The sequence below is a fragment of the Sminthopsis crassicaudata genome, chromosome 6, assembly GCF_048593235.1.
Source record: "Sminthopsis crassicaudata isolate SCR6 chromosome 6, ASM4859323v1, whole genome shotgun sequence".
Taxonomy (NCBI): Eukaryota; Metazoa; Chordata; class Mammalia; order Dasyuromorphia; family Dasyuridae; genus Sminthopsis; species Sminthopsis crassicaudata.
Window position 1 is genome coordinate 223,349,413 of NC_133622.1, and position 22,963 is coordinate 223,372,375.

The following is a 22,963-nucleotide window of genomic DNA, read 5'->3' on the forward strand; positions in this document are numbered from 1 at the left end:
ATCTCCAAAGTGAGGACTCTCAGCTGATGCCCAAATGTTCCCAATCCCACACCTGAAAGGCATTCCACCGTGCCCTTTTCTTCACATCCCTAACTGATAACAGCTTTCACATTTCTGATCAGTCGAAAACATGTATTAAATGCCTGCTCTGGGCTGGGCCTGGATAATAACATCACATTTATGTAGCTCTTACTCTACAGATTATCTCTTGGGATCTTCACAACAGCTGTGTGAGGCGGGCACTGAGGTGAGTGTTCATATCCCTATCTTATGGAAGAGGAACAGAACTCTGAGATGTTAAGTGACTTGCCTGTAAATTAACCCCACAGAGGATTCAAACTCGGATCTCTTAAGACCAACATTCTGTACAGGAATCTAGGCTGCCACTTCATTACAAGTGGTATATTTCTATGTCTTTATTCCAAGCAGCATTTTTTAAAAGTCCTACCTTACACCAAAACAAAAAACAAACCCTCTTATCTACACGCAGCTTTGAGTGATTCATGTTGAAAATATATGCGCCTCTAGTTACTTGGCCATTGCCTTATACTTCTTTTATAGCTCTCCTTCAGCGACCTAGCACAGGGCTGAGTTCAGGGTAAAAGCTAGAAACAAACATTCTCCCAATAACACAATTTGCAATATAGACAGAATGTGGCGTTCTGCACATAGTCACTCTCTCTTGGAGACTGTCCAAGAGGGATTTATTACTTGAAGTAAAATGCAGTCTGGTAGAACAGGGAAAAATACTGACTTGGGTATCATAGGATACTTAGAACCTAGAACTGGGAAGGACCTTCATCTTTTGACTCATCAACTGTCTAGTTCCTTCACTTTACAAGCGACTTTCCCAAGCTCTCCCAAAGGGAGAGAGTAGCATTAGTATCGGAACCCAGTTCCCCTAAGAACCAAATCCAGCCCTCTCTTCTCCACACTACGTTCTACCTGGCTGTGTGATTTTAAACGAGCCAATTAAATGTCCCTAAGCCTCAGCTTCTGCTTGCGTCAAGTGAGGGCTGAGCTTTAGAAGGTTTCTTGCAGCTCTCTCTAATGTGATCATTCAGTACAGAGCACTTGAGCAGCTTTCACCAATCAGAGCTCTCATTTATAAATTTATTCTTGCTTACATTTCCTATTCGGGTCTGTTAAGTATGCACATACACAAGAATATATATATATATATACACATATGTATATATACACTTATACATATGTATGTATGTATGTGCATATGCATATATTCCTCCAGTGGTATCATAAAATGAATGAAGGGATTGTAAATTCGTTTCCTGATGTCAGCAAACCCCCACTCATGAATGGTTTCTTTGTGCTATTTTACACAGTTCTGACCTTGGCCCGTGAGTTGGATATGAACTAAAAATGTCTGGTTTGTTTCTTTCCTCCCTAAATTAATGGCCCTTTTCTTTCTGAAGCTGCTTTTTATTAGGATGGATTGCCTTGGGTTCCACTCTCATAGTTCTTGAAACAACGCTGCCCCCTGCTGTCATCTACCTCTTACTGAAACAAAAGTATTAGGGATTAAAAACAGAAAAGGGGGGACAATGTCAGGGAAATCATAAACTAAACTGAAAACAGAGGAGACAGCAAAAAAAAAATTGGGGGGGAGCCAGGAAAAGGAAGAAGACAAGCACTTATTAAGTGTATACTAAATGCCAGGTATTTTATAAATATTTCACTTAATCTTGAGGTATTAGGTGCTACTGTTATCCCCAATGAACAAATTGAGGCAAGCAGAGGTTAAATAATTCGCTTATGACCACACAATGCCTTCCCTCTAAAATTATCTCCAATGATTCCTGTCTATATCTTGTTTGTACATAGTTTTCTGCATATGTTTCTCTAGTTAGAGTATAAACTCCTTGAAGGTAGGAACTTTATTTTCCCCTTTTAAAAAAGTATTCCCAGTGTTTTAAGACAACTCTTGGCACACAGTAGGCGCTTAATAAATGCTTTTTGCTTTGATTTGAAAAAGAAAGGTGAATGTCTCCCTCTACTGGAAAGTTAGAAATCAGATATTGAATTCACTGACAACTACTACTGAATACTAAGATCCTATGAACTGGAAGGATCCATAGAAGAGCACAGCCCCTCACTTCTATTAGTTTCATGAGCAGATGCTTCACAAATTTATCATTTTATAAAGATGGTTCACAAAAAATCCTGAAGAATTCACCCAAGATGCTATGTGAGGATCATTGCCAAAAATGGAAATAGTTGCTAGTCATTTTTTAGACACAGCATCGTTTCACAAAAATGGAAGATTCTTTTAAATGGCTCTCATGTTGAACATTCAGACTTTCCAGATATCATAAAAGGAAAGCTTGCAAAATAGAGAGATTGAAAAGAAATTAAAATTATGTGAGAAAAGGATGAGTTAATATCCTGCTATTCTGAATGCTACTGAAGGTACCCCAACGATGTTTTCAGTGTATCCACAGAATGAGCTTATATCTCCATTCTTTTATTCCATTATAAAATGAAGCCATTTTACATACTTGTACAAGTCTATAGAACGTTAAACATAAAAGAATAATATCAGTATAATGACTTGTCTTAGGATGATTTATAATTTTTTAAATTTTATTTATAAATTTTTGACAGTATATATGCATGAGTAATTTTTTTATAATATTATCCCTTGTATTCATTTTTCCAAAATTTCCCCTCCCTCCCTCTACTCCCTCCCCTAGATGACAGGCAATCCCATACATTTTACATGTGTTACAGTATAACCTAGATACAATATATGTGTGTAAATACCATTTTCTTGTTGCACGTTAAGTATTAGATTCCAAAGGTATAAGTAACCTGGGTAGATAGACAGTAGTGCTAACAATTTACATTCACTTCCCAGCGTTCCTTCTCTGGGTGTAGTTGTTTCTGTCCATCATTGATCAACTGGAAGTGAGTTGGATCTTCTTTATGTTGAAGATATCCACTTCCATCAGAATACATCCTCATACAGTATCATTGTTGAAGTGTATAATGATCTTCTGGTTCTGCTTGTTTCACTTAGCATCAGTTGATGTAAGTCTCTCCAAGCCTCTCTGTATTCATTCTGTTGGTCATTTCTTACAGAACAATAATATTCCATAACATTCATATACCATAATTTATCCAACCATTCTCCAATGGATGGACATCCATTCATTTTCCAGTTTCTAGCCACTACAAAAAGAGCTGCCACAAACATTTTGGCACATACAGGTCCCTTTCCCCTCTTTAGTATTTCTTTGGGATATAAGCCCAATAACAGCACTGCTGGATCAAAGGGTATGCACAGTTTGATAACTTTTTGGGCATAGTTCCAAATTGCTCTCCAGAATGGCTGGATTCTTTCACAACTCCACCAGCAATGTATTAGTGTCCCAGTTTCCCCACATCCCCTCCAACATTCATCATTATTTGTTCCTGTCATCTTAGCCAATCTGACAGGTGTGTAGTGATATCTCAGAGTGGTCTTAATTTGCATTTCTCTGATCAGTAGTGATTTGGAACACTCATATGAGTGGATATAATTTCAATTTCATCATCTGAGAATTGTCTGTTCATATCCTTTGATCATTTAGGATGATTTATAATTTTAACTATTAAAAAGATTTTTCAAAACAATAGCTGTGCATTTATGTAACTTTCATATTGCATTTCCACACAGCTCAGTAAAGTATATAGCTTAAGTAGTAGAATTTACACTGGACAGATGAGTCCATTCAAGTCTCAGATAAAGTCACTTATCCAAGATCATTTAGTAAGAGAGGAAGTTGAGTTTTGACTTCTAGAATTCTTTCCCACTATGTCAAATGAACTAGAAACTGGAACTAAAAACTTATGAAAGGCCAAAGTTACTTCAAAAATGAAGTTTCTGGGGAAAATCAGAAGACTTGATGACTTGCAAGATAGAGACAGGATGCCTCTATGTTATATAAGGGTAAGGATGTTATATAAGGGTAACCTATTACATTAGTAGCAGTATCCCCTACATCCAGTGAAGAATTACAAAATATAGGGAAGGGAAAAGTTTATAATCTTTCCATGAGCTGGGTTCCCGTGGGATGGGACATATGCTTTATCATAGTAATATGATAGAGGTCAGTAATTGAGGGGGAAGAGAGCAAGTGGCTTGCCACCAGGTTATTGGATGATCTTTCCTTCTGGGAGTAATTTTCTACATGGGTTATGGAGATACCTGGCAGTCAGTTCCCCTCTTCTCCTTGCAGGGTATGGTGATTAAGGGCTAAGAGGAAAAAAGAAAAACTAAAAGAAATTAGTTGGAGAGGAGAAAATTGCTTGACAATTATCAGACTACTCTTCAAGCCCGATTAACTCGTGAGAAAGCCCCAATAAATTTCAAGATTTGCAAAGACCATGGAACGTCATTGACAAAATAGAGAAATTTGGTGATTTTGCTTTTCCATCTTCGTCTCCAGTGTGTGTTATCCACATATATCTCTGGTCATATCCCTGGGATGGACCTGACAATTTCAGCTTTTTATGAGCATGGGGGTATGGGGAAGCTATACCATTCCCCCTGTCCTCTGCTAATTGTAATTCTCATCTTAACCCTGAAGATATGAATATCCTATATGAGAGAAGGTACAAATTTACTCCCATGACCAAGAAGGAAACAAGAAAGTAATTATGGTCCATCAACCCCACTGCTGAATCAGGTTCTTCTCATGACTTGGCTATTGGTCTGGTTATCATCATTGGAAAAGATATGTCATCTCACCCTTTTGCTTACAAGGGCTTCTGAGGTCATCATCTATTGACTCTAGGATCCCATAGAAACTGCTTTGTTTGACATTTAAACCTTCACAATCTGGCTCTAATTTCTTTCTTTCCAGATTGATTTTCCTTTACTGCTCCCTTCCCACGTATTCTATGTTCCAGCAAAACTGGCCAATTTGCTATTCCTTATACCTAGAATGTACTTGTTCTTATTTCTCGGAATCCTTATGAAGTTTCAAGGCTCAATTCAAGTGCCATTTCTCCACTAGGTGGCATAGTGCATAGCACATTGACCTGGAATCAGGAAGATTCAAATATGATGTCAAGATACCTATTAGCTGTATGACCTAGGGTAGGCAAATCACTTAACTTTTCTCTGCCTCAGTTTCCTCATCTGTAAAATGGGGATAATGATAATGCCTAATTATCAGGTTGTTATGAGAATCAAATGAGATAATGTCTGCAAATCACTATAAAGTCTAGCGACGATGATGATGGAGATGATGATTCTTTTCCTTTTCTAATCCCTGGCAGATTAGTCTCTCCTGCCACGCTGTGCCTTGGTTCCAACACAGTGATGTCACTTTGGTGCACCTCAGAATGAATAACAACAACTAACCAACCGAGTGTGCTCACAGTAAACTGAAAGCTCTTTGAGGGCAGGGACTATTGTGTTCTTGTCTTTGTGTACCCGATCTCTAGCCCAGTTCCTGATACACAGTAGATGCTTAATAAATGCTTGTTAAATTGGTTAAAACTCAGGTGCCAGAAGCTTTCATCCAACCAACTTTCCTAGCCAGAAAATGACCTTCAACTATAAGTTATAACGTGATGCTGATCTCCAAGTTCTGTGTGTCTGCTGGCAAGATCCTATACTTACTCATTGCTAACAGGATGCAGAAGAGATTATAACCTTATGCTCCAGAGCAATGAACATTAGGATTGTTGCTCCACTTCAATGAAAGAACCTAACGGGCCCTTGAGGCTTTATCTCGGTTTCCCTGTCCACCTTCCAGTACATACGGATAAATAGATAATAATATTGTGAATCTGGTCCAAATGCTTCCAGATAGGTTGTTTTGTCAGAGTGAGACATGGGCTGCCCAGTATACAAGATGACATTGACTTGACTTGATTTATTTTAGAGGTGCTTGACTCAGGATTTTAAAAAGAAACAAACCAGAAGGATAAAGTTATCAAATAGTACAGTCTGTTAGACTGATTGAATTATCAGTATTGGACAAATGGCAAACTATCATCCCAGCTCAGAGCTGGAACAAACACAATCTTGGCCTGGGGTAGGGGGGAAGCCAAGGTTCTTTTGATGGATACAACTTGAGGTCACGTAGCTTTCATCGTATCTGAGTTGGAAAGGACCTGAAAACTAGCCAAGCTTTTCAATTTACTGCCAGTAGAGGAGGAAATTGAAATTAAAAAAAAAAAAAAAAAAAAAGGCTTGGGATTTAACCACCAAAAATCATATGCAGCAGAAGAACTGAAATCGAAAGAGATATGAATTGGCAAAAAAAATATGAAATATTTATCTAGAAATACTTTAACGAGGAAGTACTCTCTTGTTTGGCTTGAGTTTGAAACTTGGCTTAGATGCTTATTAATTGTGTGACTGGCAAAGCTCTCTGGGTCTGTTTTCTTATCTATTGGACTTGCTGACTTCTAAATCTCTTTCAGTTCAAAAATTATGATCATATGATGTTGCCTAGTATATTTTAGGGATAGTGATTTGCCATAGACTTTTAGTCAAAATACAACAAAATTAATCTTGCAAGCAAAGATGTTTAGGCACAGATCAAGAGACACTATTAAGGAAATTAGTTTCTCACTTGGAGAATGAGCCAAGTCAGCTTTGGTAACTACAATCACTCAAAAGTCAAACTCCTTCTTTATTATTTTTATAATGATAGCTTTTTATTTTTTTAAATACATGCAAAGATAGTTTTCAACATTCACCTTTTCAAAACCCTGTGTCCCAAATTTTTCTTCCTCCCTCCCTCTCACCTCTCCTAGACAGCAAGTAATCCAATTTAGGTTAAATGTGTTCAGTTTTTCTAAAGATATTTCCACATTTATGATGCTGAACAAGAAAAGTCAGATCAAAAGGGGAAAATGAGAAAAAAACAACAAACAAAAAAAGTGAAAATACTAAGTTGTGATCCATATTCAGCCTCCATAGTTCTGTCTCTAGATGTGGATGGCTCTTTCCATCCCAAGTCTATTGGAATTGCCTTGATTCACCTCATTGTTGAAAAGAGCCAAGTCCATCACAGTTGATCATCACATAATTTTGTTATTGCCGAGCACAATGTTCTCCTTATTCTGCTTACTTCACTCACCATTAATTCATGTAAATCTCTCCAGGCCTTTCTGAAATCATCCTGCTGATCATTTCTTTTTTTTCTTTTTTTAAAATTTTTTTTATTAATTTTTATAATCATAACATTTTTTGACAGTACATGTGCATAGGTAATTTTTTTTTAGAACATTATCCATTGTACTCCCTTCTGTTCCGAATTTTTCCCCTCCTTCCCTCCACCCCTTTCCCTAGATGGCAGGCATTCCCATACATATTAAATATATTATAGTATATCCTAAGTACAATATATATGTGCAGAACCAAATGTTGTTGTTGTTGTTGTTGTTGTTGCAAAAGAAGAATTGTATTTGGAAGGTAAAAATAATCTGGGAAGAAAAACAAAAAAACAAAAAAAATGCTCACAGTTTACACTCATTTCCCAGTATTCCTTTTCTGAATGTAGCTGATTCTGTCCATCATTGATCAATTGAAATTGGATTCCTGCTGATCATTTCTTATAGAATAATAATATTCCAAACACTCATATACTATACCTTATTCGACCATTCCCGAACTGATGGACATCCACTCAGTTTTCAATTCCTTGCCACCACAAAAAGGGTTGCCACAAACATTTTTGCACATGTGAGTCTTTACCCCTTCTTTATGGTCTCTTTTGGATACAGACAGATTGCCTCTTTAAAAAGTATTGTGGGGCAGCCTTGTGGCGCAGTGGATAGAGCACCAATCCTAAAGTCAGGAGGACCTGAGTTCAAATCTGATCTTAGATACTTAACACGTCCTAGCTGTGTGACCCTGGGCAAGTCACTTAACCCCAATTGCCTCAGGGGGGAAAAAGTATTGCAATGTTTTGTTTTTACATCACCATCATTCCAAAATATATCCTTCCCATCATGCATTCCTTGTATCAAAGATTAACAAAGAAAATGGGGGAAAGCATCTGACAACATTAATCCATAGAATCAGTTAACTGAGTTTGATAGTCTAGGCAATGTTTCCACATATATAGTCCTTCAAGTCGCCAATGAAGGGAGAGAAATAACTTTATATATAAATATATATAAATTTCATGGTTCTTTCGATTCTTCATTAGTATCAATACATATAAGATTTTCCATGCTTCTCTCTATTCTCTCTATTCATTATTTCTTAGGCACAATAATATTGTTACATTCACATACCATAATTTCTTTATGGTACAACTTCCTAAACAATGAACTTTGCTACCACAAAATATTCTGCTATAAACACTTTGATGTCTACGAGACTTTTCTCGTATCTTTAACCTCCTTGGGACATGTAATTAGCATTTGGATCTTGGAATTAAAAGGTAATCAGGAGGTTTTGTCTTGAACCTGATGGGAGAGAAGTAGAGCACAGATGAGTTCAAAGTCCATCCCCCCTCTACTACTGTAGAGCTACTGGCTGCCACAAGACACATTCTCTATTCAGACATGACTTGAAGTGACTGATAAACAATAAAGTGGTAGCAGAAAGGTTTGAAGTGGGTTCTGGATGGCCTAGGGAGGGTTCCTAATTCATCTTCTAGGTGCAGTCCTAGGAGTTCTGGGGTAATTTGAGGAGGGAGAAAAATGCTAAGATGAATGGGAAGAAAGGATCAGAGAAGACTTCAGAGATATTGTGGTACCTGATTCTATCCTCCCCTATCTCTCAGAATCTTTCCATGTTCATGTTCATTGATTCCATGAAACTCTATCCAACTCATCTTCTGCAGTCCCCTTCTTTTTCCTTCAATCTTTTTTTTTTTTTTTTTTTTTTTTAGGCTGGGGTTAGGTGACTTGCCCAGGGTCACACAGCTAGAAATTGTTAAGTGTCTGAGACCAGATTTGAACTCGGGTCCTCCTGAATTCAAGGTTGGTACTCTATCCACTGTGCCACCTAACTACCCCTTCCTTCAATCTTTTTCAACATCAGTCTTTCCCAATGAGTTCCATCTATCTTCTCCTTATATGATCAGAGTATTTAATCTTCAGTTTCAGCATTTGGTCTCCAAGTGAATAACCTGAATTAATTTCTTTAAATATCATTCCTTGAGTAGGACATTCCATGCCCCATCTTCTACCTCCATTCCTTTACCCTGATTGTCCCTTGTTCCTATAATGTTCTCCCTCCTTAACTTCATTTCTTGGATTCCTTGGCTTTCTTCAAGAATCAGCTAAAATCTTATCTTTTGCAGGAGGCCTTTCTCAGTCCCTGCAGCTGCTAGCTCTTGCCCTTCTAAGATTACCTCCAGATAATCTTCATATGCTCCGTGTGTGTGTCTGTGTGTGTGTGTGTGTGTTCATGCTATTATTTCCATTAGAATGTTAGCTCTTTGAGTTCAGGGAGCATTTTTACCTTGAGTTCTATTTCTAGGGCTTAATCCAATGCTTGACAGGCAGAAGTACTTAATAAATGCATTTTTATCAATGGAGATGGGGTATAGAATGTCAAATATGAGAACAGCTGTTAGTCAAGTTTGACATTGTGGATAGAACATAACATAAAGCTAAAAAAGTAGGTTGGAGTGAGATTGAGGAGAAAAGAGTCTTAAAGGTCTGAAGAGTTTTCACTCTATTCTAGAAGTAATAGGAAGCCATTGGAAGGTTCTGAGTAAGTGTCTCTCTCTCTCTCTCTCTCTCTCTCTCTCTCTCTCTCTCTCTCTCTCTCTCTCTCTCTCTTCTTTTTCTTGTATGTGGCTCTTTTGGTTATCACTATGATACTGTCTTATCAACTCAGTTTACCTTCTAAAACATTGTATAGTTTGCAGAATATTTTCTTTCTAGCAAAACTTTGAGGCAGTCAGTAAAAGTATTTTTTTTTTCCTGGACAAGTCACTTTATTTTTAGAAAGGCAACTTTTTTTTTTTATTCATTTTTCCAAATTATCCCCCCCTCCCTCCACTCCCTCCCCCCGATGGCAGGTAATCCCATACATTTTACATGTGTTACAATATAACCTAGATACAATATATGTGTGTAAATACCATTTTCTTGTTGCACATTAAGTATTAGATTCCGAAGGTATAAGTAACCTGGGTAGATAGACAGTAGTGCTAACAATTTACATTCACTCCCCAGTGTTCCTTCTCTGGGTGTAGTTGTTTCTGTCCATCATTGATCAACTGAAAGTGAGTTGGATCTTCTTTATGTTGAAGATTTCCACTTCCATCAGCATACATCCTCGTACAGTATCATTATTGAAGTGTATAATGATCTCCTAGTTCTGCTCATTTCACTCAGCATCAGTTGATTTAAGTCTCTCCAGGCCTCTCTGTATTCCTCCTGCTGGTCATTTCTTACAGAGCAATAATATTCCATAACCTTCATATACCATAATTTACCCAACCATTCTCCAACTGATGGACATCCATTCAACTTCCAGTTTCTAGCTACAACAAAAAGAGCTGCCACAAACATTTTGGCACACACAGGTGCCTTTCTGCTCTTTAGAATTTCTTTGGGATATAATCCCAATAACAGCACTGCTGGGTCAAAGGGTATGCACAGTTTGACAACTTTTTGGGCATAATTCCAAATTGCTCTCCAGAATGGCTGGATTCTTTCACAACTCCACCAGCAATGTATTAGTGTCCCAGTTTCCCCACATCCCCTCCAACATTCATTGTTATTTGTTCCTGTCATCTTAGCCAATCTGACAGGTGTGTAGTGGTATCTCAGAGTTGTCTTAATTTGCATTTCTCTGATCAGTAGTGATTTGGAACACTCTTTCATATTAGTGGAAATAGTTTCAATTTCATCATCTGAGAATTGTCTGTTCATATCCCTTGACCATTTATCAATTGGAGAATGGTTTGGTTTCCTATAAATCAGGGTCAGTTCTCTATATATTTTGGAAATGAGACCTTTGTCAGAACCTTTACTTTTAAAAATATTTTCCCAATTTGTTACTTCCCTTCTAATCTTGTTTGCATTAGTATTGTTTGTACAGAAACTTTTTAGTTTGATGTAATCAAAATCTTCTATTTTGTGATCAATAATGATCTCTAGTTCTCCTCTGGTCATAAATTCCTTCCTCCTCCACAGGTCTGAGAGGTAGACTATCCTCTGTTCCTCTAATCTATTAATTATCTCATTCTTTATGCCTAAATCATGGACCCATTTTGATCTTATCTTGGTATATGGTGTTAAGTGTGGATCCATATCTAATTTCTGCCATATTAATTTCCAATTTTCCCAACAGTTTTTTCCGAATAATGAATTTTTGTCCCTAATGTTGGTATCTTTGGATTTGTCAAAGATTAGATTGCTATAGATGTACCCTTTTTTGTCCTTTGTATCTAATCTGTTCCACTGATCGACTGGTCTATTTCTTAGCCAATACCAAATGGTTTTGGTGACTGCTGCTATATAATATAGCTTTAAATCAGGTACACTTAGACCACCTTCCTCTGAGTTTTTTTTCATTAGTTCCCTTGCAATTCTCGACCTTTTATTCTTCCATATGAATTTTGTTGTTATTTTTTCTAGGTCATTAAAATAGTTTCTTGGGAGTCTGATTGGTATAGCACTAAATCAGTAAAAGTATTATTGCTGATTTGTGACAGACAAGAATATTGGTGCACATGGAGCTTGGAGTCAGGAGGATCTGAGTTCAAATTTGATCTCAAACACTTAGTAGCTGTGTGACTGAGCAAGTCTTAATTTGCTTAACCTTGATTGCCTAAAAAAAAGAAAAAGAAAAGAAAAGAAAGGAAGGAAGGAAGGGAATGAGGAAAGGAGGGAGAGAGAAAGGTAGGAAGGAAAGAAAGAAAGAAAGAGAAAAAGAAGAAAGGAAGGAAAGAAGGGAAGGAGGGAGGGAGGGAGACGATTGATACAAAGAAAAGAGGTAGTTATTGTCCAAGATCACCACAGCTGGGAAGTAGACAAGTCAGGCTTCAAATCCAGGTCATCTGGCTGCAGTCATGACACTGTCCTCTAGACTACACTGCCTTGTTACTCTAAGACATTTACAATAGCCAAGCACTACTACTGAACATGGGATGAACACCCAAGGGTATTAGCCCTTCTTTAGCCTTTGGCTTATGGTTCAGAAGAGTGAGCTTCAGGAAGAAACTGTAAAACTGTGAGACAAACAATGATTTGCTGAGACTAGGGATGTCTGCAAAAGATCTGACGTACCGGTGGACAGCAAGCTTGCAGTGGGTCTAGAGCACTATTCTCCAGTTGGAAACAAGATCGTGATGTATAAATAGTAACATGGAGAGTTTAATTCCAGGCTCACGAAATTAAAAAGCATGATGCTTAATTCTAGGCTCAAGGCATGGAGATTGATAGTGGCCAAGACAAAACTGGAAAGATCGGAGATTTCCAGAACGTGATCAGTGATGATGGGTCAGAGCCGACAGTCTACTCACAACTGTGTATCTAGCTAAGGAATGTGGGGTAATAAAACCTCTTATCTGTTGCTCCTTGTTTGTCCTCTGCCAAAAAAAAATCCTGTCTGAAAATACCTTGCTGCAAGACATCCTGTCTCCTTACCAGGATGAAAAGACATCCTGGCTCCCTCTTATCTCTTTTTTATAATTTACAACCTTGGAGGCTGTGAGCCTGCTAGCTAGGCCCCAAATTTTCAGTATATAAGGCTCTCTCCAAACTATTTCTAATTTGCTGGACTCCCTTTAGAGACTAGACCCGCCAGCTATGGCATAAATAAACTCTTTTGTGACTTTAAGAGAATCTCTTTGAATTATTTCAAACCAAGAAGCATGACTCTCATACACTTCAGTGGGATAGGACAGGACAGATTTATGTAGAGAATGATAATAAGGTTCTGCTCAAGACCTTTTTGCAGACTACAGACATTGGTGCTTTACCATGACTTGTCAATGAGAGGCAACTGAATGAGCTAGTCACCACAGGATAATAGACATTAAGAAGAGCCCTCAATAATTCAGGTCATGGGACAACAGCCAGGCAGGGAGAAGAGGCAGTTAGCTCATCAGGAGAGTTAGCTATGACCTCTAGCAACAAGAATAGCCAAGGACTAAGGATCTTCTTTCTGCGAGTAAGTATAAAAGGTAATGGGGTATTTGCAGTGGGGTATTATATAATATTAAACATAAGTTAGAATTATTCCTAGAGAAGAAGGAAAAGTATTGGAGAAACATTTCTTTACTCCTGAGGGTTTTTTGTTTTGTTTTGTTTTGTTTTGCTTTGTTTTGTTTTGTTTTGTTTTTGGAGGGGGCAGATTGAACTAAACGTGTGATTTCGGAAGTTCCCAAGGTAGAGGAAGGAAAGTAAATCAATACCTGTTGGGCAACTCAAACTCTCAGAGATCTAGAAGACGGGAGCCGAGATCCCTAGAATTGGGTAGAATACAATTAGAAACTGTGGAATACTTAACAGCTGCCTGCCTCAGTTTCCCTATTTGTAAAGTGGGAATAATCATCATAATAGCACCCTACAGTCCAGGGTCATTGTGAGGATTAAATGAGATAAGCACAGTGACTGGCACATAGTAGGTGCTAAATAAATGTTATCAGTATCATTATCTTAAAGAATTGCCTTCTATAAAAAAAAGGTTAAACAAGCTGATTATAGAAAGGCCTGGAAAGATTTATACGAACTGATGCTGAGTGAAATAAGCAGAACCAGTAATATGTTGTAGACAGGAATAGCAAAGAATGTGTGATCATCAATTGTTGAAAACCTTGGTTCTTCTAGTGGTTCAGTAATCCAAAGGATTTTGGACAGAAAATGGCATCTGCATCCAGAAAAAGAACTAAGGAGACTGAATATAAATCAACACATGCTACGTTGACTTTTTCCCATTTTTAAAAATCTCTCCCATCGTTTTTCTCTTTTGCTCTGACTTTTCTCTCCCAACATGATTCATAAAGCAATGTGTGCTAAAAACTAACAAATAAATAAATGAATTTTTAAAAAAGCAATGAAAGGAATGGTTTTAGAGAAACCTGTAAAGCCTTATTATATAAAATAGATTTTGGACAGATAATGCCATCTGCATCCAGAAAAAGAGCTAAGGAGACAATGTAAATCAACTCATACTATGTTCACTTCTTTTTTCTGTTTGTTTTTGTTTGTTTTTTGTTTGGTTTTTTTTGATTTTTTTAAAATCTCTCCTGTGGTTTTTCCTGTTTGCTCTGATTTTCCTCTCCTAACATTATTGATAAAATGATGTGTATTAAAAATAAATAAACTAAAACAAAAAACCCCACAGAAAGTTAATAAAAACATAAGAGATCATGAGAGAGAGAGAGAGAGAGAGAGAGAGAGAGAGAGAGAGAGAGAGAGAGAGAGAGAATATGAGAGAATATGAGAGAATGAGAATTGCCTGGGGACAATGAGAAATTAAGACAATTGGTATCTGAGGCAAAATTTGAACTAAAGTTTTCTAATTTCTCACCAGTTTTATATACATTGTGCCAAATTGCCTCTCACTCTCCAGGATATCAAGGCAAACAAAGCGTTTCTTTCAAGAGTTGGGAAAGTACTTCAAAAAGAAAACAAAGAAAAAAATCTGAAGAAAGGAATTCCAACCTTGTTGAGAAGTAGGAGGGCAGGAGAATGTGATGCAGAATATCAAACAACTGCAGCCATGTTGGAGGTATCATGTTCTTTCTTTTAGGAGGCTGGGAACACATGGAAGAAAATCATTTCTTGTGCTTAAAAAAGGGATCATTTGAGCCATTAGTAGAGGGTTTAACCAACAAGGGCCAGAGGAGGAAGTGATGAGTAGTTGTGGGTCCCATCAGAATTCTGTCAGGTCCACCAAGACTCAGAATGAGCTGAGACTGGTCATGAAGGTTATGGACAGCAAAGATGTTATCGGTAAGAAAAAGCAAAACAAAGGCAGAGAAGCATTTTGGGGGCAGGTGGAATAACAGTGACATGATAGAGACAACTCAACAATTTTCTTTTGCCAAGAAGGCTCTTCAGAAGAGGGAAGAAAGAACAAAAATGGTCAACAGGAAGTTGAAATCTTGTTAAAGATACATGGGAGAGTAGAAGGCACGTAGGTGCCCTCAATGAGCTCCTTTTCCTGGGCCAAGATGAACTACATTCCTGGGCACTGAGAGAAGGAGTAGATGTGATGTCTGAGGTCTCATCAGGGATCTTTGAAATATCTTAGAGAATGGGTGAATGGAAGTTCTCAAGACTGGAGAAAAGCAAACATTCCATTTTTTGTAAAAATGAGGAGAGAGTCTACAAATTCTGCAAAAAAAAAAAAATAATAATAATAAGTGAGATTGATTTGGTTCCTGACAAAATTATAAACTGCTGATGGTTTATAAATATTTAGAGAGGGTGATATTGACCATTTAGGGAGGGACTCAACCTATTTTGTATTCTGGACCCTTCTTTAGGGGAGTTTAGGGGACTCTACTGACACCTTATCAGAACTATATTTTTAAATTCATAAAATAAAACAGTGGGGTTACTAAGGAAATTAATTAGATTAAGCCATAGTTATTAAAATATTTTATTATATATTGAAATATTTTTAAAAGCAATTTAAAATTTAAATCCATTAAATCTAGTAACATCACACATTGGTCATCCCAAACTCTTTTTTTGGACAGGGTTACAAGACTGGTGGAACTGGAAGAGTGGATGGAGGACCAGGCATAGAGTTATCAAGACTCGATGTCCTGTCTTATTTTACGGATGAAGAAATTGAGGCAACCAGGGTTAAGTGACTTGCCCAGGGTCATACAACTAATAATGAAAGATTTAAATTTAAGAAGATATCTTCCTGCCTCCCATTCCAGCACTCTAAGCATCACACCACCTAGCTGCCCTGAAATGACACTTAAAAAGCATAAATATAAATTCCTACAATTGTGTTAAAGAAAAAAAAAAAACTTCACAAGTATAAAGTAGGGAAAGTGTACCTAGAGAACAGTGAATTTGAAAAAAGCTCATGGAGTTTGGGTAGATCATAGACTTGATGAGTCTATAGTCTGATTTTCTCTGTACAACTAAAGACTCTGTTATGCTACATTATGGGTATTTTGCCATTACAGGTGGCAGCTCATCTGTACCTTCTTGCCCTGGAGTTAACAGAGTAAGACCTCCAGCACTGGGACTAAGTCTCTTCAGTCACTGGCAAAGATCTCACATTTTGAGTACCTACAGCTAAATAGGTTTGTATGAGGTTTGTATGGGTAGACCCTGAGCATCGTGCAGGACCCTTTTTAGTTGGGTGAAGGGTTCTAAATACAAGCAGAAATGGAGATGAGGAGGAAACGATGCTTTCTGTGGAAAGAGGGAAGTGGGCTGTATTTGGAACAACTGCAGATTTGTAGTTCAAGGAAATTGGGTTCCAATCTTGGCTCTGTAAAATGTGAGTGAAAGGGGAGGTGATCTCTGAATCTGCCACTGGGAGTCAGTCCTAAGATTTCAGCTTGAATCATAGGATACAGAATGCACCAAGATCACTATAGACTCACTTCCTGCCAGTTTGGTTATGTCCAGCAGGGAGCAGCGTTGCTACTCTTATTTTAATCCCTAGGGTCCTCTCCTTTCCTGTCTTTTCTTTTCTTTTCCCCTTCCTTTCCTCTTTCTTTCTCCCTTCCTTTCTTTCCCCCTTTCTCATTCCCTCTATTACTCTTCTTCTTTTCTCTATTCCCCTCTTCCTTCTTCTTCTCCATTCTCTTCTCTGATTCTCCCTTCTTTCCCCTCTTCATATTCTTCTCTCCTCCCCCTCTCCTTCTTCTTTTTTCTTTCCCTTCCCTCATCTTCCCTCTTCCTTTCTTTTCCTCATCTCCTCTATCTCCCTCTTTCCATCTCCCTCTCTTCTCCTCCCCTCTCCTTTTCCTCTCATCATTTTCTCCCTCTTCCTTTCCCTTCCTTCTCTTTCCTTCCTTTTTCCTTTAGGAGCTGTTTCCATTCTCACCACTAACTGGATGTTCTCCAAGTTTCCTACAAACTCCAAATTGACCTATGGTTCTAGGACTTGGGGGGGAAAGGTCATGTCTACTTCTTTGTATACTTTACAACGTCAAGGGCGATGGTGAAGGTGTTATCTAAATATTTGTTGATTTGAAGATTACATGATTTTTTTTTTTGCTTTTTGATTAGATCTTTAGTATTGATATAAAAAGAATTAATATGTCCTTCCTGTTGTCACAGTTTTAGTATCTCGATGCCTACACAATTGTTCAGATATGGTCCCTTTGACCTCCGTTAGTAGCAAAAATAAACAAATCTCTCAGAGGGACCACCTCCTTTTATTTTTGGGGGGGAGGGGGTTTAATAGTATTTTATTTTATTTTTTCAATTACACATCAAGTCAATTTTTAGCATACTTTTTTTTTTACAAACTTTTGAGTCCCCCAATTTTTCTTCCAACTTCTACTTCCCCTCTTCTCTCTCTCTCTCTCTCTGTCTCTCTGTCTCTCTCTCTCTGTCTCTCTCTCTGTCTCTCTCTCTCTGTCTCTCTGTCTCTCTGTCTCTCTCTCTCTTTCTCTCTCTCTCTCTCTTTTAATGTGTGTAAATCCAATTTTCTTGTTGCACATTAAGTATTGGATTCCGAAGGTATAAGTAACCTGGGTAGATAGACAGTAGTACTAACAATTTAAATTCACTTCCCAGTGTTCCTTCTCTGGGAGTAGTTGTCTCTGTCCATCATTGATCAACTGGAAGTGAGTTGGATCTTCTTTATGTTGAAGATTTCCACTTCCATCAGAATACATCCTCATACAGTATTGAAGTGTACAGCGATCTTCTGGTTCTGTTCATTTCACTCAGCATCAGTTCATGTAAGTCTCTCCAAACCTCTCTGTATTTGTCCTGCTGGACCACCTCCTTTTAGAGCAGGATATTTGCTGCTGTTCCCATGTTTAAGGTGATATCAAGAGATTTAGGGGTAGCCTGGGGTACAGTGAAGAGAGAACTGGATGGAGAGTCAAAAGGCCCAAAGGTCAAATCTGGATTCTGCCATATTCTACATGCATGAGCACGGGTAAGTTATTCAATCCCTTCAGGTCTTGGTTTTCTTAGATATAAAATGAAGGGATTGGAACCGATAATTTTGAATGTCCCCTCTACCCAGAAACAACCTCTTCTTCTTTTTTGCAAAAACTGAGGAAATGATGAATAATAGAGTGAACTTTTAGGGAGGCCAAGGTCCAAAAGGGCAGCCCTTTCCTGGTTCTGGACAAGCTCCATGCTTAGGTACTTTGGGAATAACAAAAGTCCTGGCTGCTCTGGCCATGTTGGTGAAGGGCCCTTGTGCTTTTTTTTTAGAATGATGAAGCAATACCCCAAACAAGAAAACCTTCTCGTTCTTCTCTCTTTCCCTCTCCTTTCCCCTCTCTCCCTCTTGCAACACATATGAACCCTTAGAACAGATCCTCTCCCTGGAGGAATGGAGGCAAGGCTGGTCATCCATTTCCTCCCCCCACATACTTCCACGTGTGGAATGGGACACAGGAACTTAATTAACTGAGCCTGAGCCTGAGCTGGGCTCTTGAGTGCTTTTCTGCATTGTGTTTCCTTCGCTAAGTAGACAATTCAATCTAGGTCTTGAGATAGAAATACTCAGACTTTGGGGTTGATTGTGAGTTTTTGAAGCCCAAAGTACTTGGGTCCACCAGGGTTAGTGGATTGATAGCAAGGGAAGTTTCTGTGTGGAAGAAGATCTCCACTGACAAGAGGAGTCTGGCTGGCTGATAGCCGTGGACTTTGAGGGGACAGTGCAAAGCCAAGGTGAAATGACACTTGCAAGTAACCTGAATTCAGGAGCATTTCAGTGTTTTTTCCTGCCCGACACCCACAATTTCTGTTGAGAGCAGCACCATCTTTCTAGTTTTCCAGATGTACAACCTCTGATATTTTCCCTCACTCTCACCCCACACAGCAAATCAGCTGCCAAATCTGGCTCTTTCTACCTCCACATTTCTTGCATCATTCTTATCAGGCACCTGGGTAGTGCAGTGGATTGAGGATATGACCCTGGGCTTTGAGGGGCAAATGAGAAAATAGTCACAAAGTACTTAGTACAGTATCTGGCACATAGTAGGCCCAATGACCAATCCTCATTACTGTTGTTCAGTTGTTTTAAGTCATGTCTGACTCTTTGTGACCTCACTTGGGGCTTTCTTGGCAGGTTTATTGGAATAGTTAGCCATTTCCTCCTCCAGATCATTTTATAGATGAGGAAACGGAGGCAAACAGGACTAAGGACTTGCCCAGGGTCATACAGCTAGTAAGTGTCTGAGGCTAGATGTGAAATCTTTCTGACTCCAGTTCCAGCGCTTTATCCACTGCCCCTCCCCAATGCCTCTTAGGTAAAAAGTTGATTGATTAGTATCATCGCAGTCACTATTTGTACGTGCACATGTGTGTTTATGGGTATGCTTTGTTCTCTTGGCTATACCCTCTTTATTCCGTATCCCTCAATACAAATCTTCCACGTTACGCCTTTTTGCATATTAATTGTAATGATTCAATAATATTCATGGTAATATGATTAGCTATTGTCCAATCAAGAAGCAGCAATATTGTTTGCAGTCTTTTGGTGGCTGCAATGGGTGATTCTACCCATGTTTTGGGACTTTTCTTTCTGTCATTGTCTTTTGTGGCATAGATCTCCAACAGTTAAATGGTAAACTCAAAGGATATAAAGAGCTTTATGATTCCTAATTATCCTGGAGGACAGTCTAGCCAAAGGCAGGATGGTGGGAAAGGGAGCATTATTGTTTGGCTATAAGAAAGCGCATATGAGGGGCAGCTAGGTGGCGCAGTGGATAGAGCACCAGCCCTGAATTCAGGAGGATCCCGAGTTCAAATCTGATCTCAGATACTTAACACTTCCTAGCTGTGTGACCCTGGGCAAGTCACTTAGCCCCAGCCTCAGGGAAAGAAAAAAAAAGAAAGTGCATATGGAGGAGAGTAACGTACAAGGAGCCTGGAAAGACAGGGAAAAGCTAGATTATGAAGGGTTTTAATAGATGAGCTGAGGAGCTTGAATATGGATTTGGAGGCAAAGCGGAACCATAGACATTTCAGGAGAAGAAGAATCACTGGTCAATGTGTGCTTCAAGGAAGATGATTTTGGTAGCTGGGTGGAGGATAAATTGTCATGGGGAGGGGAAATTGGCAGTTGTGAGTCCCATTAGGAGGCTGCCTCCAGGTGGGCACATGGAGAGCATGCAAAATAGGTGGTGGGCCTGTAAGTGAATACAAGGAGAGGGATGTGAGATAAGCGATAGAGGTGGAATCCATAACTAGCTGGACATGGGCAGCACAGAAAGGGAAGTGACACATTTAGGTTTAAAACTGTACCAAAGTAGATGGACTTAATTGTAAAATAGGAGATTTCCTCTCATTAAATGTTTGCTAGCAAAGAATGGGTTATCTTTTGGGAAGGAATTAGTTGCCAATGTCCTTTCCGACTCTGAGATTCTATGATTGAGCCAATTCTAGGAAATTTGGTTTTCTGGGCAGCTTTCCCCATGTCTATTTATGTTTTATTTGCCCCGAATTCATCCTTGGGATAAAGCATAAGTCTTGGATTGTAAACATAAATCTTTAGAGGTCTTCATCCCAGAGGGCAGCACAATGGATCCCAAAGCTGCACATTTCATATTTTCTAAGCTCTTGTCTCTGTTACTTCTGTGTCAGAGGTAACAGGACGTTTATGTGCATTTGTCAGAGATAAGACATAAAATCGTCATTCTTTCTCACTGACCCACTCTGGGGTGTTACTGAAAATGTCATCTGTCCTCCTGATTGTTCCCACCTTGTAATGACACTAGTAAGCTTACTGATCCATTCTGGGGTGCCGCCTGGACCAACGTCCGTTTCCATGACTGTTCTCACCTTGTTTTGACAGCAGTTAAATGCCAATTAACCTATATTCTCATCCATAATGGATGAGGATGAAATGTAGTTCAGGATGCATAAAGAAGCAATCGACATACTGAGGGACATGCTGATTACTTGGCTGACTTGGTGGGTCCCCTCTGGTCCTCCAACATATGGAAGAGAGTAATGAGATTGAGCTAGAAAGTCTGGAAATTGAGATCGGTGTCTGGTATCTGGGGTGACCTACCGACAATTTGGAAATACGACAGGCACATCGGTTATCCTAGCTCAACAGTGTGGCTGCTTTTATTCTGAGGCTGCATAAGATTATAGATCTAGAAGAGAAAGGGATTTTAAAGGTTATTTACATCTTCATTTTCTAGGTCAAGAAACTGAGGACTGTCCGAATACAATCCTTCCTTTGCAACAACAACAACTACAAAATTCGGTTCTGCACATATATATTGTACCTAGGATATACTATAAGATATTTAATATGAATGGGAATGCCTGCCATCTAGGGGAGGGGGTGGAGGGAAGGAGGGGAAAAATTTGGAACAGAAGGGAGTACAAGGGATAATGTTGTAAAAAAAAAAATTTACCTATGCATATGTACTGTCAAAGAAAATATTATAATTATAAAAATAAATAAAAAAAAAAAAGAAAGAAACTGAGGACTGAAGAGGTTATTGACTTGTTCGGGATTGAGCAAGCAATAATTGCCTGAGTTCATATGTGACCCCAGACAAATCACTTAAGTCTGGTTGCCTCAGTTTCCTCATCTGTAAAATGAGCTAGAGAAGGCAATGGCAATCCACTTCATCTCTCATCCATCTCTCTCTCTCTCTCTCTCTCTCTCTCTCTCTCTCTCTCTCTCTCTCTCTCTCTCTCTGTCTCTGTCTCTGTCTCTGTCTCTGTCTCTGTCTCTGTCTGTCTCTGTCTCTCTGTGTCTCTGTCTCTGTCTCTCTCTCTCTCTCCCTCCCTCCCTCCCCTTTCTCTCTCTCTCTCTCTCTCTCTCTCTCTCTCTCTCTCTCTCTCTCTCTCTCTCTCTCTCTCTCTCTCTCTCTCTCTCTCTCTCTCCTGAGGTAATCAGGGTCACATAGCTAGTTAGTGTTAAATGTCTGAGGCTGGATTTGAACTCAGCTCTTCCTGACTTCTCTATCCACTGTGCCATCTAGCTGCCCCTTCCATATCTCTTCCAAGAAAATCCCAAATGGGATCACAAAGAATTGGACATGATTGAATTAATGAACAATAAAGACAAGGGAGTGAGCTTATCAATTATAAAGAACCTTGAACCAACTCTAGTTTAGAATATAGTGAATTTTATAATGAAAGTAAACACCATGAAATTGCTGTACTTTTGAACCCCAAACCTAGAACTTCTGACAGGAGCCAGAGATTTGACCTGCTGCTTGTGTTCCCTTCAGCCCTCAGATGAGTTTTGTATGGCATGGTACTTATGAGCCCCAGTTGGAATCCTATGAGAAGATAAAGCATGTCACAAGAGAGGCAGGGTGATCGCTGAAGAGGCAGGGAAGCCATGGTTATGGAGCACGTGATGAGTTTAGCCAAGCTGCAGTGCATCTGTGGGATTAAGCGAAATCTTGGCAATCCCTTTGCTCTAATGGCAAAAGAATGGGGAGAAGTTCATGACACATATAGGGGAAATGCTTTGGGAACTCCTCAAAGCACAACTGGAAGCAGCTAGACAATGAGATCGCAAATTTATCAGATGGGAAGGAATATCATGACCTCTATCTGAACAACTGGGATTTAGAGAATTCTGGTCGGGCTGAATGTTTGTGCAGGTCCTGACGTGACCCATCTTGCAGCTCTATCTCATTCTGAATTTTAAAGACTAGCATCCACCCACCCACTCACCCACCACCCAAAGAGCCCAGCCAGGAATGATCTCATCTGTAGCCATGGACTCCTGGATTGGACTCTGCCTTTATTCTTTTTGCTGCATGAGTGGTTCAGCAAATGGCTGGGACTAAAAGCTTTTATGTGGGCAGTTAGCTGGTTCAGTGGAGAGAGTTGCTGGGCTGGTGCTAGGAAGACTCTTCTTCCTGACCTTAATTCC

The 22,963-nt window shown here is 39.1% G+C and overlaps 1 long non-coding RNA gene across 1 annotated transcript; it reads left to right on the top strand.

The window, feature by feature from the left end:
- Window positions 1-12,737: 12,737 nt before the first annotated feature.
- LOC141545447 (uncharacterized) lies at window positions 12,738-21,392 on the top strand. The gene is made up of 4 exons (XR_012483014.1): window positions 12,738-13,108; window positions 14,513-14,671; window positions 16,092-16,211; window positions 21,261-21,392. It is a non-coding gene; the product is annotated as an uncharacterized LOC141545447 (long non-coding RNA).
- The last annotated feature ends 1,571 nt before the right edge of the window (window positions 21,393-22,963 follow it).